Source organism: Falco peregrinus, chromosome 11, assembly GCF_023634155.1.
Source record: "Falco peregrinus isolate bFalPer1 chromosome 11, bFalPer1.pri, whole genome shotgun sequence".
Taxonomy (NCBI): Eukaryota; Metazoa; Chordata; class Aves; order Falconiformes; family Falconidae; genus Falco; species Falco peregrinus.
In genome coordinates this window covers 28728442-28747228 of record NC_073731.1, presented here as the reverse complement: position 1 = coordinate 28747228, position 18787 = coordinate 28728442, and the positions used below count along the sequence as shown (strand labels likewise).

At 37.3% G+C, this 18787-nt stretch overlaps 1 protein-coding gene across 4 annotated transcripts in view; it reads left to right on the top strand.

Annotated features, from left to right (window-relative positions):
* The window catches only part of LCLAT1 (lysocardiolipin acyltransferase 1), a 117042-nt gene that overhangs the window by 8003 nt on the left and 90252 nt on the right, over positions 1-18787 (top strand). Inside the window, exon 3 of one of the 4 annotated variants that reach the window (XM_055816137.1) lies at positions 14422-14540. The exons of the other annotated variants lie outside the window; for them this stretch is intronic. The gene's annotated coding sequence lies outside the window, so the exon portion shown is untranslated. The remainder of the gene's footprint in view (positions 1-14421; positions 14541-18787) is intronic. 4 annotated transcript variants of the gene reach the window in all.

Below are 18787 nucleotides of genomic sequence, written 5' to 3'. Positions count from 1 at the left end.
AGGTCATTGAAGGACCTTGAGAGATGACTGATCTGTAAAATTGAGACAAAGGCTCTGTAGTTATGGTAGTATGGAAATTAATTATAGGCAGAAGCAAATGTATCTTGAGTGGTCACAATAGGGATATTGCTAAAACGATCCTTGATAGCACAGAAATGTGTATTATCTTCTGTCTAAAGGGAAAACAGCTAAAATAATGGATTATTTGTTAAAGTAATTGCAGTAGGCTAGCCTATGGAAGAACAATAGAGTGTGATAATGCAGCACCCTTGTGCAGTAGAATATGTTTGAAAATATACTAATAGCTGTTACTTTAAAGAAAGAACCTTATGAAAAGTTGAGAGGATTTAGTAAGCTTTGATTGTGAGAGTCATGTGTTAGTATGATTTTCTTATGGTCTGCCTTCTCTCTATGCCTTTGCAGCTTGGCAGACCATCGCCCTTCTGCAACAGCACTTGCTGCAACAGCGCTTGCCACGTCCCTGAAGGGCTGTGGCAAATACTCACTTCCCTTTCTTTAAGGGAAGCTCTAAGTTATTCCCGTGTTGCCTGTGATCCCAAGTCTTGTTCATTTTACACATAAACAGTGGCTGTCTACCAGCTGTAAATATGGCTGTTTTTTCTTTTTTAACTTTATGTAAAGCATCCATAAATACCTGTTAAGCAAACTAGCACTGCACATACTGTCCATAGCTTTCTTATCATCAGTGCTAGGCATGCAGAATTAAGCTTGCTTTCAGAACAAAAGGTATCATTGTTGTGAGCAGAATGCTAAAATGAGTTTCCATGTTAGAAAGAAAGTCTCAATCATCTCTCACTGTGCCTTGAAATACAGAAATAGCTGAAAAAGGCATATTTAGGACAGGCTTTTGCTGAAGTTTAGAAGCATGTAATTCATTCTTAAACATAAAGAAACCTTAAAATTTAGGGAAATTGTCTAGTAGCTTTGGACTTCAGTGCAAGATATTCTTTATCTACAGTATTAACACAGATGATATTTACTAGAAGTATCAGAAAATGACATATTGGCTAGAAGATACACAAAAAACAGAAAATATGAGTTGCAAAATATCGTTGTATATGGACTTCCACAGGCTGCAGAATATTTTGGAATGAAAATTTTCATCAGTACTGAAAATCATCTGATCTGGCAGAAGAGTAATATTTTAATGAATACTTATGACATGACAGGAGGAGAAAGAAATTATTAACAGATATTTCTTCATCACTTAAAGACTGCTGTTACTGCTGTAGCTCTCCAGCCATTTAGCTAAGGGTTTACAACCTTTACAGGGAGTATATGTTACAGACTGTAGGGCAAATGCCTTTGTTTGGTCTCAGTATCCTGGAACGATGCCATTTCCCAGGATTTTTTGCATGTGGGACCTTAGTTCTTCTGCATGCAACTGGTGCAAGTCTCCCAGCTCCTAAGAATTTGGGATTTGGTGTTTGTGTGCAGGAGTGGCCCACACTTAGGAGTTGCATCTTTTGTGAGACCTCAATGTCTGTCCTTCTCTTAAGAAAGGTTATGGTGTGCTTTTCTGCTGATTTCAATGTCTGGAATGATTTTAATGTTTGGAGTGAAGTTAGGCAGAACTTTCATTTCTGGTTTGGGAGCTATTTGATATAGAACCATCAATCTTTTGTTCTTAACTAGATGATTATTTGCTTCTTAACATCTCTTCCCTGAGCTGAACCTTACTAAGAGCTAAGATTTCTAATCTAACTAAGATTTCCACCAGACATTTACTGAAGAGCTAGAATGTAAGTGAAGTACATGGTTGGAATGAGATCTGGAGAGAAGCAAAGTTGTGGGCAAGTTTTTTTCCTTTTTCCAAATGTCAAAGCTTCAGCCACGTTAATAATATTTCTACAAAAACATTATTGGGCTAATTTAAAGCAAAACTCTAGAACTGTTATATCCCACATGGCATGAAACATTCATGCTCTTTTTTCCTGATGTATTAACTTCTTACACAGAAAGGAAATGAATTTTAGAAAGAATGTCATACATAAACCATTTGAGACATTCTCTGTTAAGGAAATACCAGCTGTCAAGAAAGATGCAGCCAATGTTGAGTTATATTAAAAACATTGTAAAGGAAATATTTCTCAAGGAAAAATGGATTAATTAAAACATTTTAACTATTTTTGCTCTGGAAGAAGGTTAGGGAAGTGCTATACAAGCCCCTTCTAAATGCAGCCAATATTAAAAGCCACTAATTTATTTTCTCAGAATGAAGTTGACTTAGGTAAGTTGTTCCTTAATGTAGTATAAAGACATTTTCTGTCTACAATGTAACTAGTAGGGGAGGAAAAAAAAAGACAAGACTTGGAGTCATTATACTTTATTAACTTCAAATTCCATAAGCTTGCTTTCATTGATTCTTCTTGATGGACAGAATTTATATCAAAAAGAAAATAGGTTATGTTTTAGGATTTTCATATTAATGTTTTTATTTGAAAATTGGCTCTTTTCTTAGTAATTCATAGCACCAGGAATCTTTATTTTGCTTCTGTAGAGGAAAATAGTGAAGTGCATATAAAAAGGTATCTGCATCAGGCATGAGAAATGTTAAATATGATAGGATTTACTCTTTCTTTAATCCAGTCTAGCCTGCTGGCTTTAAGGAATTTGTATGCTGAATATGCAGATTTAACGTAATGGTTTGAAATGGAAGCTTTGGATTTAATTGCCACTTTGCTCTTTTTCCCATTAATCTACTGATGCTATTACTGTTCTACCCTGAAATGTAGCAAATACAGAAACAGTTGTATCTGTCACCTGTCTAGATAATGCTCCATCATTATTATTATTATTTTTAAATTTAGGTAAAGAGGTTGGAAGAGATGCTTAGATGTTACATTTATGTGACCTACTTTGTATGTTGAGGTTTTTTTATTTTATAAAATCATAAATATTGTATATGAGAATGCTAGGTCTTCCTCTGTTTAAGATATCCTACCTTTTAATTGTAACTATTTTCTGGAAATTTATGAAGATCAGAGTGTTTTCTTTTGTTACTTAAAAATTTTAAAATTACACTTCTCAAGTTACATGATAGCTATTGGAGACAAGCAGCTGTTGTTGCAAATTCTCTTTGCACTAGGCTCATGATCTTAGACTTCGTTAAAATACCAACAGAAGCATAAGTACCAAATGATATACGGCCTAAATTTCTTAATGTCACCCACATCTTCATATTTGAATTGACAGTCTGTAATTCCGTTAACACGTTACCTTTTTTCTGCTTGAAAAACTTACTGTGCAGGATGGTTTGTATTTTAGGAATGCATTCAAGCTTTAAGGGATGTAGTATGAAGGACCCGTTTTACTTCTTGCACATGCTTGATGTATACTGAACTGAATAAAGAAGACTATGGTCATCTGGAGGTTTCTTTAGTGAAATGCCACTGAAGAACTGAACTTTGCTTTTTACTTGATAAGCAAAACATGTAATGTTGTTGTTAACAATAACTAATTGTGATACTTGTACGGAATAGTAAGGTTTCAGGCTGGACACCTATAAAATAAAGCATGCAAAGCTTTCACAGCTGCAACTGAAGCTAATGGCAACTGTGAGTTGTGCTTGTGATGTACTGCACAGTGACAAATACTGGGAAAAAAATTAGTCTGGAAACATTCCAGATTAGGCAGACACAGTACACGTACTTTGTGCTGTGCATCTTGAGTTACAAAAATATAAATAGGAACTGTTGTGAAAATAAATTACTGACATGTAACATGTTCAGAGGGTAGTACAATGAGCATAATATGAAGGAAAAAGAAAGGATTTTTTGTCCTAGTATTTTAATGGCTTAGGCTAATTTTAGCACTATACTATGAGAAGGGGCAGAAGAAATACAAAGTAATTTCTCCCTGTTAACCCTGCTGTCAAAGGATGTGCATTGGATGAGGCAGGGTTCCAGTTTGAAAACAACAAAACAAATAAACCAGCCAGGAAGGAGCAGCCTTAATTCTGATATTTGCTATAATATCTATATGTTTGATTGTGCGGCTTCGGTATCCCAAATGTTTTTTGAGTATAATGTAAAGGTAACAATTCATGAACAGTGTGCTGGGTGGTGCTGAATGCTCCTGATGTTTTCACTGTGAATGTAGCTAAGTGCAATTATGCTGTGGATGACCCCTTACTAAAGGGGATGTTCTCCCTCGTGTAAATTCTGATGGTGCTGTATAAGACCTAAATGCTTTTCAGGCTGAAACTGTCTATTGTATGTTAAGCTCCCACAGAGTCACTTCATCTGTAGTCTGAGACTATGCTTTACTGGCAATCTGTTTTATTGTATGCAAAATTATAGATATCTGAGATCAATACTGACTCCAAAGAGAAGTAACTAGACAGAGTACCTGAATATAGTGTCAAGACCACTAATCATGTCACGGTTAGAAAAAAATCTGTCAGTTTTCCAAGTTATTTCTACAGAGCAGTTAACGATTGTAAATGATTCTGCAGTTTGACTGAATTGCACAGATTCTGTTTTATCCTCTCACTTAAATCTTGCTTTTGTCCAGAGTGAAATAGTTCTTAGTGTATTTACATATGCATGGTTAAGCATATGGTCATTCTTCCAAGGAGAAGTAAGAAGGAAATAACCTCTTCTAATCTGCCGATTCACATTTTGAAATTTTCTTTATAGTAACTCTTGTGAAAATTGTATTAGCCATCTAGGACCACGTTTTTCAATTTTAGTCTGATGCCTCTGCAATCAAGATGAAGGATTTTGATTGGGATGCTTTTCTTCTGAGAAATTATTACTGAACCACTGTGCATTGATTGACTTTTGCTGTCTAATTGGTGATAAGACAGGTTTGCCCAATTTTGTTTGCTTTCATGGTGAAGTTAAGCCTAAAAATGTACTTGAAGTTATTTGATCTAAATACATCTTAAGTCTTTTATAGTATTTAGAATGAGACAAAGCTTATTTGGTGAACTGGCATCTTTACAGGTGAATAACTTGGAGAGTTTCATTTTGAATGAGGTGTGAAGCCCAGAGTTTTAGTTTTATCCTACTTTTATCAGTTAAATCTTTTCTGCAGCTGTTGATTGAGGACACAGTAATCATCTTTACAGCTACATCTGATTACATATTACAATTAATATCCTGAATCCTCTGCCAGTGAGAAATAATACTCCTCTATGCACTTTGAAAGTAAGAACTTCTGGGGGAAAAAAGTTATTGCTACAAAGTGTATTTCCGTTATCTGTCCTGCATAACAGAAAGTGACTGAATTATATTATCAAAATGTTTAACGACTTTACCCAAATTGCAGTTTGTAGAAGTTCTTTAATAGGGCATCTTGCAGGTGAGTTGAGCTGGCTCTTAAACATAGGAAAACCTACTTTCAGTTTAAAAAGGTCATTTATGATATATCTTGATGTAATTTTCCATCTATATGCATGATATCTTTATCTGATGGTATAGAAGCTAGAGATGGAAAGTTATAAAGAGAAATTATTTGACTACATTAAGTGTTACGGGACCACTGATAGATGACTTCCATTAGCCATGTTGTGCTGAACTGCAGCCAGCCGTTTTGCAATATTTTAAATCCCTAACATTCCTGAACAACTGGAGAAAAATCCTTTTCTGATATTCCTTCTAAAAAGGATTATTATTTATTTTTGTTGTAGTTTCGTCTAAGAATTTCAGTGAAGTATCAGGAAATTATTACATTTTTCCTTAGTGACTAATGCAGTCAAACCTGATTTGAAGCTTGGAATCTGTTACCAGTAAAAAAGACTTACAATTATGCTGTTAGAGGTTTTGAATCCCTTTAGTTTCTTATTTCCTGTAAAATACCTAAAATCCCACCAGTCTAAGTCATAACCTATTTATCTATACACCTTATTTGTATTTGTTGGATAGAGAGTCCTGTAAGAGCAATCTTGTGCAAAGCTAGTTTTGCAAGTTTTTCCTTGTTCAGTTCATTACACTTGTGTTGATGCTTTTCCATTTCCAAACACCATCAAAGTTTCCAGTTTATCAACATTTTGAGGTGCAGAAAGTGATTGGTTTGAGTTTCTTTGTGCTGTATTGTTTGAAGATAAGATGTGTCTGTAGGAGCTGCCAAACTGAAGCCTGAAGCAATGCCAGGACATTTATGCTGAGTTTACTAGAGTGCCTTTCTCTACTTTATTTCTTGCTCCGTCACCATTAATCTCTTTCTTCTTTGCTACAATATTAGTTATTAAAAATTCTGATGTCCTAAGAAATGCTTATCAAATAACTTCTCATTGGTTTGTTTATTATATCCTTTTTGTACTGCAGATTACTGTAAGATTGTTCTGGAAAGCACTATGAAAAAGTAATGGCTTAATATAAATAAACGAAAAGGATCTTTCAGCTGTTGCTTGTATCTTCTGGTTTCCTGAAATGTTTGGTATTGGTCCTGTTACTAAAATGTGGAGGGAGAGGGAAATGTTGTAAAATTAGTGAACTTTTTTGGGGGGGAATATATTTACCTTTTACTGAAGTAGTTTGAACTAATCTGTGAGGCCATACTATGACACAGAATTATTAAGACTTTATACACACTACAAAAAGCTTTAGAATTGAGAACAGTTTCACCTGTTTCCCTCCTGTCATTTATTTTGGGCAATGACTGGTATGAAAATGATGTCTTTATTTTCGTGATCTTCATGTTTTGTCTTTTAATCTCTTGTTAGTTTTTCTCTCAGCCTTGCAATATTGCAAAACAACACTATGAGTTTAATTATTTGCTAAACTGTTTGAAATGGAGCTGGGGACTGGTGAATTTTTAAGTGACTTCATAGTTTCTTAATTTTGCAGCTAGCAGGGAGGTATTTTCAGAATCATCGGCGTAATTCAGAGTTTCCTAAAAGTTGGCCTTAATTATTCTGGTTGGAGTTAGGACCAGGCCCAAAGGAATTATTCTAGTGATTAAAGATGGAAACTCCCTCATGCTGAATTTGGAGGGCCATAAGCTGTCTTTATCCTTCTTGTAGAAACTATGCAGCAGCTAAAGGCACACTCAGGGGCTTAACTTCCCAGCTAGTAAGGATACTCTGGATGCTTGCAGAAATGTTTAGGATCGAGACCCTGCACAAACGCGTACTAGATGTACTGGAGAGAGCTCAATGAAGGGCAACAAGGATGATGAAAGGACTGGAACATCTGACGTATGAGGAAAAGCTGAGAGAGCTGGGACTGTTCAGCCTGGAGAAGGGAAGGTTCAGGGAGAGGGGCTACAAATACCTGCGGGGAGGGTATGGAGAGGGCAGGGCCAGGCTCTTCTTAGTGGTGCCCGGTGACAGGACTAGAGCCAGTGGGCCTAAACTGAAACAGGTCAGAAAACATCTTTTTCCTGGGAGGTTAAGTGAGCACTGTCAGAGGTTGCCCAAGGAGGTTATGGAATCTACCTCAGAGACCAGGCACTGTCCTGGGGGACTGGCTGGAGGGGGTCCTGCCGGAGCAGGAGGGTGGGACCAGATGACCTCCAGAAGTCCCTTCCAGCCTCAGCTGTTTTGTGTGATTCTGTTGTGCAAATGTCATACAATCTTCATTGGTTTGAGATCACCCATGGGTGATTTGCAGGGGAAGATGATTCTCCTTAAAATAAAAGATACCTGACTTACTCCTTTAAAGCTCTTATCAGCTTCAGAGGAGATAACTACTTAGCTTAAAGATGCAGAACAAGGAGTGTTATTTGTGTAACAAGGTCCCTTTCCACTTTTTAGTCTTAGGAATCATGTGAAATGAGAACTGAAGTGGCGGTTTCAGTTGCTGTTAGAGCAATTTAAATGTACATTGTAACTAAGCCACCATAGGAAAATAATTATTTTTTCCTGAGGGAGGAAGGACATAAGCGCTTGCTGTGTACTGTGTTTTGTTCTACACTATTTTCTCTTCTTGTGTACTGGTCTTGCACTATAAGAAGGGAGAGAAGGGCTTGAAACACAGGAAAATGTGGTTGTTAAGCCACAAAAAAAATAAGAGGTTTCAACAGCATGCATAGTATCAAACCCAATTTCTTTCGTTCTTGATTTTGCTTTCATTTTGAGAGTGACAGTTTAAAGAAAATGATAAAGTTACTTTCCTTTAGGTGATGGAAATCTGCTTGTCTTTTTTGTAATGAAAGTGCTCCCATTTTGAAATGCTTGTTTATTTTCACAAGTTTGGAGCAGCCTTAAATTCAGTGACTTCAAAATGTGCCTGTACATTTTAATTGGCCTTCTTTACACACACTTTGTTGTTAAATGAAACATTTTTATTGGCACAAAAATATTTGCCCCACCTATTTTCATTTGCAAGTGGTGAGAACGGTAACATTAAGGGCTGTTTAAAGTATATGAAGTGAGTTCTGGGGTCATTCCCCACCTGTTGTTTATTTTGGTTTATGCAAGAACAGTGAAAAGTAATAATGTTGGTGAAGTTCTGCCATCTGCGTAGTGGTTTTGGAGGGTAACATCACTGTGTCCTGTAAAATGTAGATTTAGACGGTTTACAATTCAGCAGGTTTGGTTGGCTTCTTCAAGAAAAACTTGGGACTTTTAGAACAATGAACAGTGAATGTTGGCATGAAAGGTCACTTCTTAGCCTTAAAGTAACCTGGAGTACATTGTACTGAATTATGGAACAAAAGACTGTAAATACAGAAAATCTTTGATTAACTTTTCCTTTTCAAAGTGTCTTGACCTTTGAGTTCCCCTAGCTGACATTTTTAGAAGACTTTTAGTATTATTTCCTTTCACTTTAAAGGGTTTATTTGCATATTTGCTCCCACATATTGCATTGTCATCTTCTCTGCCATTTGATTTTCTTCAGCTACAAACGGCATCTACGTGTCATATCAGCATGGTTACTGTAGTGATACAGTCCTTTTATATAAAATTCTAGAAATGTGTTTGCATTTCTGTAAGTAGATGTTATCTTGGTAAGCAAAAGAAAAATAAAGGAAACAGGAGTGAAAAAGGGGGGGGGGGGGGGGGAGAAAGCAAAGCTGATAAGCAACTACAAAAACATTTGAAAGACAGCCTAACATTCAAATTAGGAGTAAATCACATAGGATTCACATCATGTATCTTTCTATTTTTAGTTTTGAAATTATTAGCTGCATTTTCTATTTAAAAGTAATGACATATTTAGTCAGACTTAATGCAAGTGAATCATAGTATTGCATTGTTATTGTATAACATAGTCATTGTTGGTTGTGTTTCTTGTACTCTTTGTAATTTGGAGGGGGAAAAAAAACCCTTCTCTGTGCTCTGGAAATTGCTCAGACATTTCATAGTCTGGGGTGGTGATGAATAAATTACACTATAAATAATGCAGGCAACAGGAATACATATTTTTGTTAGACTAGACTTCTCCAGTTGACATCTTTCTTTCCTTTTCTTTACACGCTCCCTGTGGTGTCAGCAACGTAGGCTGTATAAGATTATGAATAACTTTTTTACAAGGAATTATTGCAGACTTGATCTTTTTACATGACTGTTCGTACTGGTTCTACTGTCTAAGCTGGTAGCTCCCAGCTGTTCTTTAAAGGTCATGCTAGCAGTGCCTATTAATGTGGCCGTGTCCTTCCTCTCCCCGGTTCCTATCCTGCTGTTGCTGCTGCAGAATGGCAACTTCTTCCAACAGTTAAAGGTGGATTAAATCCAAGTAGTTGGCACCTTGGCCAGCTGGCCAGCTCAACATCATCTTCCTGGGTTGGAGAGACAGCATCCCTTGCTCTATAATAGCTGTCTGAACAAACCCCAGATGTAAGGTCTAATTTTCTCCTTGGTACTTTTCTTCCTCTTTAATACTACGTTCCCTGAAGCCTTGAAGTTGTTTTACACAATCTGACGTACTGTTTGCAGCTAACTGCTTTCTAGTAAGATAGTCCATAAAATGGAAACTTTTCCTTAAAACAGGGTACAGAGTTTAGACTTTTTAATTTTATTTTAAAGATTCCAAGAGAAGGTTGGAGGGTGGTGATGAGAATCGCTGGCCCTTTGCTGTTGGGAAGGTTACGGGATTTTTAATCACCTCACTTCGCACTGACCACCTGCTACGGATAGCTGAGCAAAACTGAGGGTGGGATTTGACCCTTTGTTGCTTGAATGGGCAAGTTGTCTGGCAGCTGTCAGTCCTTTTCCTTTATGAGTTTGGATACTCAGCAAGAGCGAAGAAGGGTTTAAAGATTGCTGATAGAACAAAGGGATTTGGTCTGTTTATATAGCAAACAAGATCAGCCTGCTAGTGAATGAGTAATGCTAAGAAGGATATAAGCCCATGTATTTTATGTCTTAAGATAAATGTTAACAGAAACTAAGAATAAACTCGCCATCATTACCTACTGCAGGCTTTCTTCCTGTGCCTTCTTGTGAAGTACATGGTTCAAGTCACTGTTGGACAGGATGGCTGGGGGAACTGCTGCTGATTCAGTTTGGCAATTTCTGTGGTTTTTCCACTGGTCATTTCTTTCTTCGACATCATACAAGATAACAAAGTCTCTTAGGTCAAGACACTGTAAATATTCATTCTCCATAAATGTTGTTCTGTTAAACACAAGTCAGATCTGAGTTTACAGAATCCTTTCTTTCTTCAGCCTGGGCAATTTTCCAGTTTTCTGAGGGCAAGCAGCCCAGCAAACACTCCTTCAGACAATTCCTCATCTTTCTCCTTTTTCCAGAATGAAAATCCAAAAATATCAGCAATGGGGGCCAAATAACAAAGGAAAAGTGGGTGTTGCCACTTCTTGCCAGATTTTTTGTAAATGTTCCTCTCCTTTCCCTATCCCAGAATAATAACAAAACTTCTCAAAGAATCCACAAAATAAACCAGACTCTTTCAGCCTCTGATCTAATTTAGAGTAGATGCCATAATGAAAATGCTATAGAACAAGTACTGTAAAGCGTATACTTTTTATCTGACTGTTAAGGTTTTATTCATCTGTAAAGGCTGCAAGACATTCTAGGGTAACTGCTAGGTCCCTGGTGCTCAGCTGTTATTCCTGTTTCTAGGGTATTGACTGGGTTGATGCTAGTTGCTCTTTTACTTAAGAGTGAGGAGTCTTACCTGAGACATGAGTGGGTAGATTCCATAGTTTAGGCCAGTCTGGAGTGAAATTCTGTCATGAGGAGCTAGAAAACCAGGGGATACAAGCTCCAGAGAGAGTGATTGTAGGCTGGAGGTTCTCTGGTCCATGTCTGCTTGTTCCCCCTCCAGCTTCAGTGACGCGACCAGTAGTAGTAAGTAGGGTGAGGGGGTTCGGTAGACAGTGAGATCTGGGGATTGGTGTTAAGCAGACCAGATGTGGGATTAGAAACCAAGCTGTGCTGGCAGTATGAGATAATAGAACTGAAAAGCCAAAGATCACTGCTGAGAAGCAAGATCAGAAACTAAGGCAGAATGACAGCAAGAGGGACAGGAAGCAGGTTTTTGGAGCAATAACCAGGATGTTATCTGCAGCTGCAGAGTAGCTGTTTGGGTTTCTTCTATACCAGATGTGTGTGGCAACCATGAATGGAGTTCACAGGGTCAGTTCTTTAACTCATTGAACATTGGTGGCTGGCTGCAGCTTGTCTGTCTTGAGTCACGTGTGCTGCCGTTTTCTACAGGTCATTCTTATTTTAGTTTAAATTCTTGGGGTTACAATGAATTCAGTGTTGTGAAGGTTTAAAGAGATATTTTTTTTTTTAACCCAATGGTGTTTTATATCAACAAGTCATTGAACTTAATCGTGTTCATACGTGTGGTAGGAAAGAACAGTTTCTTCATCAGTGGTATTACTAGAGGAAGTTCTGCTGCATTCAAATTCTGTGAGATTGCTGCCTTTTGATCAGTCAGATCTACGTGATTGATCTGTATAATGCAGTGACTGTGTGTGAGCTGTACCATGACATATTCAAAGAATTAATAATTAATGCCTTGAAACCATTCCTACCTGTGTGAGTCATGGTGGGACTTGTGACCTCCCTAAAATGTATTTTGAGGATCGTAGCTGTGAGCATTCTCCAAAGGGCAAGTATCTGTGAAGTATTTCCAGGTCGATGACTGGATGACTGTCAGAGTGGAATTCTTCAATTAGAGGCAACAGCCACCCAAACTGAGAAATAGTCTGGAATCTGAGGACCATGTCTGTGTAAGAAAAGAGTTTTTCAGTTTTTTTGCTTCTGTTTTGATTTTGATTGCTAATACGGTTTTTGGTTTGTGTTTTTTTTTTTATTTTTTATTTTTATTTTGGAGAGTGCAAAAGCTAGAAAATTCAATGCCTCTATTCCAGGCAGTGTCTCATTGGAAGACTCCTGGAAAACCACACTTGTTCTAGAGACAAACATAATGTCATTTCAGTAGCAGAATCCCTTTGTGAGCCTCCTGGGAACAAATATTTTGCATGAAGACTCCATTTTTCTTGTTCTGAATTCAAACAAATTACCGTGCAGACTATTTGTGGTAAACTTTTCTTGAGAAAGCCTTGAGAATCAAGGCTGAATCTGAGTGCTGTTTAGAAACTGTAAGTGTGAGAACAGGTAAATGTATTGAGCAGAGAGTGCTGTGCCTTGGTTTTCTGAGAAGCTGGGAATATCAGTGTCCTTTAGAGCTTCCAGCTGGTGTTTCCATCTGTTCTCCAGACTGTTGTGCTCTCCATAAAAAAGTATGTTGACCTGGAACAGCAAAGCAGCTTGCTTTTTCTTTCTTTAATTAGGTGGTGACTTAAGATATTTACAGAGGAAAGAATAATTTGCTTAAGCGAATTGATAGTAAGGGTGTTGAGGACCTCTCTTCATCTCTAGGGATCTTTTTGTCCCCTTTTGTGTCGGAACAAGCCCAAGTTTTTTGTTTCTGTAGTGCAGAGGCAAAGATAGAAGGCTGGCTCAGAGTGTCAGAGAGGGAACCAAGACATAAATCCAAATGACCTTATTGGGACTTTGACACATTTACTTTCCAGCTGATTGAGAACATAGCCACAAGGAGAACGTGCTTGGGAATTTTCCACCTGCCCATTTGATGCAGGACAAGAAAGAAACCATTCATTTCCTGACGGCATGTCTGAAAACTGGAAGTGGAATGATTATTTAATGGGGGTTTGGCAATTTGATTCATAGGTTTTGAATGCTTGTAGTTGCCAGTTCTTGATGCAATACATTTTTTATTTATTTATTCCATGAATAAAAAGGTGCAACAGACAAATCTGCAGGGTGTCAGAGCATACTGTGGTCTACTCTGTTTTGTTCTTCCTCTGATAGCATGATAGATAAAAGTATTTTGAGGCCTGTCCTCTTCCATCAAGCCTCTGGGAAAGAAAAAAGAAAAGGTGGGAGAGGGGGGACTAAGCATGGAAAATTTTATAAAATTGCTCATGGGTTTCCTTTTCATGTGAAATTTCCCTGAAATTTTCCCCATGACTCATTTCCTGCTTTAGTCCTTTTTAAGTCCATAGCTTGGGTTTTTTTTTTTTTTTTTTTCCTCCAAGACAAAAGGTAGCTTTTTCCTGTCCAGTGTGACATGGATTTTGCAAAGGTGTATATTCCGTGTTGAAGTTATGCTGCATCTTCTGAGTGCTTAGACATTGCAGTCTATTCTCCATAGGGACAGGTGCCCTCTTTTCTCTAACTTCTCTTTAAGGCTCATGAGCAAAGAGGGGAAGCATGGAATAAACTTCCAAAGAAAACTGGTATCAGAGGTGTGTTGTGCGAGGGAAGAGGTGGTGGGAGGTAGAATGTTTTATTTTACCAGATGTCTATTGGTTGCCAAGGTCTTGTGCCAACAGAAGGTGACTGAGGGAATTTCTTATGGTTTCATAGCTTCTGACTTCTCAGTTTTTAGTTCACTCTTTCTGCTGGATATAGACTTCTCTAGAACTCATTCCCTGAAATGCTGCCTGGCAGCTTCTGCGGTGGTAAGGGCAGCTCTTTTCTGGATCAAAAACTGGCATGACTAATTCTTTTTTGTTGGAGAAACAGAAATACTGTCCAATGTGAGAGATGTAAAAGGCTGATAGAACGCCGGAGTCCTTTACCAATGTATAGTCATTGCCACTCATATGTTCTATGGAATCCATAAATACTTTACTTACTGTGAATGTATCTAGTCTGACCAAACTCTTGGACATGGTTAAAGCTCTACAACGTAACTTTCCTTATGAGGAGAAAAACATAATTGAGACTCTTAGGGTTCTTCTAGTACCTGTAAGGTAGAGCTTACGACTTTTGTAGAAACATGCACAATGATATATAGTATGTTCTTCTACTGCAATTAAAGTTTAGTATAACAATTCAATACATCTGAAGCATTGTGAGCCCTTGAAGATCTTGGCAGTGTGTTTTGGAATATCTTATTCCATAAAAGTTTGTATGATCTGATCGCCGAACTATCTGAATAATCCTTGCAGTGAATTAAGACCTGTCCTCTTTTTCCTCTCTTCTCTCACCCCCCACCCCCCTTCTAGGATTCAGATCAACCATATTATTTACGAGACCTGAGTCTGTTGAAAAAGCGTGTGATCTCCCTAGTGAAACTCTTTCAATTCTAAATGATTAATTTGTTGGAAAATGAAGCTTAAATACTGTAAGTAAAATAGCCTGCAGAGGTTAATTCAGTTTTGATCTATGCATTGGTAGTATCTTTGATTTATATGAACACATGCTACTTTTTCTTAACTAGCTCTTTCCTTTCTCTAAACTTATAAGCCACCAAATGGAGAGCCTTGAATGAAGAATGTAGCTTACGCTTTAATTAGAAACATACCTACCTGTCCTGCTCATAAGCAGTGCAGTCATCCTGATGTTGAAAATGTCATGGTTAAACTTCTTAATCCCTTATGAAAAAGGAGCTTATTTTGTATAGAAATTATGCTGACTACTTAGGCTCTTTTCATATCACTAACAGCATAATTTCTACTAGTTGGATAAATTACTACATCTGAAACATGTTTGGGATACCTGAAAAGGCAGTCTTAAAGAACAAATTGAAAGCTGAAATCCAAAATAAGATTGAATTAAAATAATAATAAAAAATAAAACTATCCTACACACACCCTCCCGCCCCAATACAACTAGAGAAATCTTCCCTGCATTAACTTGCAGTAACCATGTCATAGGCACTTGCAAATACTGAAAGTGGCAATTTCCTCGAGTGGCAATGCTGGCTTCGTTCCCCCTTCTAAAATGAGGGGAGTTTTCCATCCAGGAGTAGGTAGATGTATTGCAGCTCACTTTTGATTTAGATGTGTTTATGCATTTCCACGTGTAAAGTGTAAATTCGTAGCTCATTTTGAAGTATGAGTACATCTAAGCAGTGATAGATGCTATTTAGCTGTTTGCTCCACCAGATAGAAACGCTGAGTAAAAACTTGCTGCTGTGTTTGATTTTTACAATCCTGTTTTTATGTTCTTGTCTCTGAATATACATATAGCTGTATTTGTTGAAAGGCCAAGTTCTTGTAAATCAGATGCGTGCTCAGAAAGACTCTTGATAAACTAGGAAAACTAAATTTCCCAGCTTGTTCACTGTTTACTCTTTTGAGTTATGAATAAATTGGCTGAAGACAAATGTGGCTCTTTCAGAGTCAGCCACATACAAGCAAATCCCAGTGAGTATAGTTGGCATGACAAAAGGTGAATTTTTTTCAGATCAATGGGACACTTCAAATATTACCATTTTATTGACTGTACTAAATAGTCCATTATTGAGGACTGGTAGCCTATTGCTAATGTATTTTACGCATATATATGTGAAGAGTGTGTATGGGGCCTGAAGCTGGGGTCCTTATGGCAATAGTAACAGATTACATCCTTGACACTATTAGAGAGTAAGGGGTTAACCTCACAGCATAGTGAGTAGAGAATCTTTGTCTGAGGTGTTTTGTCACCTGTAGGTTAATTTTTTTTTTAATTTATAATTTCTTTTGAAAATAGAACTGGCTAAGGGAAGATTCTGGTGGTGATGGCAATGCTTGCCCAGCGTGCATCTGGCCTAGGATGGTCTTTGAATACGTGTGTTTATATGGAAAATAAGTTTGGTTGGTCAAATTCAGTAGTGTAAGTGTTTACTGTTCATGATATATTCTGTTTATCCACTTTACCAAAATGAAGACTGAAATTTCATGGTTAGCTTGCAGTTGTCTTTATGGAAACAAAACTATTAAATCAGAACATGGGTCAATAGCCTAATAGTGGATGATGTTCGGTATCCGTGTGCTGGTATTTTCAAACCTTTTGGAAGGCTGTTCTAGGCAAACTATTGTTGGCTGAGTGAACTGAACCGAACAGCCTTCCATAAACATTTGATTAAATGATCTAATGATATCTTCTGGCTTTAAACTTTGGGGAGGACAAGCCCATGACAACTAAAATACAGTTTGACTCTTAACACAGTTTTATCCAAATGTCTTTTGGTGGCATTGATGGAAGAATATTCTTTTGTATGTTTAAGTCAGCAGGAACAAACTGAAAGAAAATTGAGGAGGGAACTATTTTGCAGAAGCACTTTTGCAAACTTTTTTTTTTTCATTGCTGAAGTTTGTTATGACTGCACATGTTTAGTCACTTCTTGTATGTAAAGAAAAAGTGACCATGAAAATTGCCATTTTTCTATCCTTCTCATATGTAAATGTTACCAAGTCTGATAACCTGGGTCTTGAACTGATCTCTAAAACAGCTCAAAAGGGTTAAACTTCATTATTTGCTGAAACTTTGTTCAAAATGCCAGGTTGTGTGGGTGTACAGCAGTAGTTGCATGTTCTTGTAGGAGAACCTTTATTCATAACAGGAAACTCTTCCAGGGCATCTTGTACCTTGTTCCTTCCCTCCCTTTTCTCACAAGAAAAAATTAAAAAAATACTGCCTGCATAGTACTTTACATTTGGAGGGTTCTAATGTCACAAAAATGTGAAAAGAGAGAGGCATCCCTGAGGTTAAGTGTCTCTTTAGTTTTTCCTACACTGATTGCAAATTTTACTCAGAAGTTCAAAGATATTACCCCCCTGTAGATCAAGCCTCCATGAAAATAAGCTGTGTGTGTATTTGCTGCTTCATAGGAAGAGGAAGTGGAGTTTTCTTTTGTAAAATTAGATTATAGGATCAGCCTACTGAATGGAGTGAGATGGGATGGGGAATGAGGGGGAGTAATTTCAGTGACCCAACTTAAGGTACTTATGTAAATGCCCAAAATGAAATGAAGGAAATCCTCCTTTGATGGATTGGTACTAGGCTTGGCAAATTCAAAATTGCATAAGGTAGTTTTGATCCAGGATTTTGAAAGTCTGTACTACTTTGCCGGTGTGAAGCAGAAGGCAGCTAATTTCTTTTCAATTTAATCTGTTTCTGTCAAAGATTTGAAAAAAATCAACAACCAAACCCTTACTCCAGAAACACAGTAATGTTATTGTAGTATACACACAAAAGACGTGAAAGCAGACTTAAAAGGCGATTCTTACAATTGCTTCAATTCTTTTGGTTTCAGTATGTATTCAAGCTAAAACACTTGAAGGGATGCTCCTTTACATAAGCACCTCTCCTCTGGAAGCTGCTTGTGGTTTAATGTTTCATCACAGTAATGGCAGCTCCTATGTGCTGCCAAGAGACCATTACTTTTTCTTGTGCTCAGGCTGTTCCAGTGAGATACCTTTAAGGTGAGAAAATGCATATTTAAGAAATTCTGTCATCACTGCCTATGCGGCGAGAGCGCTTTGTGTGAACTTCTTACCCCATTCCACCCAAGTATAATTGCTGCTGTTTCTATGGAACGAAGTTCATTTAAAAAAAACCAACCAAACAACCAGAACAAAAAAAACGGATAAAATAAAACCAAATACTGAAATAATTTGTGATTTACAAGAAAGGTTTTAGAACTGGGTTATGTAAATAATAAAGATTATTTGATTGTAAATACTATGTCTACAAAAAGTGTTTTGGTTTCTGCAAGGAATCAATGGGAAGGTCCAACTGATGTTGTTAGAAAATGGGTTGTTCCATAATAAAACCTTGATACTTTGAATCTTTTGGTTTTGTCCCCTAATGATACTCCTTTCAAAGCACCAACTGCAGCTTTACCGCCACATCATTTGCCTTATGGAAATAGATCAAAGCGAAGCACATGCTGAGGCTAGTGCAGGGCCATGCGTGTGCTGTTTGACCAGCCAGCTGCTTCCAAACAAAATTTATACAGCTATATTATTTCAATGTACTTTTTGAAAAGACTGTTAACCTGTCATATGCCTAAACTGGTGAAGGTGGAGGAGGATCTGAAAATGCTGATTTTTGGTGACTGTTTAACTTAAAAGGCAGAAACTACAAAGGTGTCACAATTTTTTCCCCTCCTGTTTCCCATTCTTTATAGCAAAAAAAAAAAAACCCCAAAAAACCAACCCCAAAAACAAATTAAAAGAGAACTTGGATTAATAGTAAGTATGGGCAGTAGTATCTTTTAATACAAACGGAATTACTGGATGCATTGCCCATAAAACTTTTCTAAATATTGATATAGAAGGTTGCTTACATTTCTTCATACATGCAGATTCAGGGCAGAGGGAGAGTCAAGTCTTAAAAGAATAGTTTCATGAACATTTGTCTTCAGTGTAATTTTCTGAATACTCTGTTCTGACATTCTTAGCAGTACATCAAAACTAGTAATCAGATTTAATTGCTCAGCGATCCTTGACATCACTTAGTCCAATGATTGATTCCTTTTACCAGCATTACTTTAATAATACATCTGTTTGATCCCAAAAGAAGAGATCTTTTTTAGAAGTTGTTGTGAAAGCTTCTTTTCTTACTGTAATGGTTCAACAAAATGCTCAGCTGCGGCTGAATTGG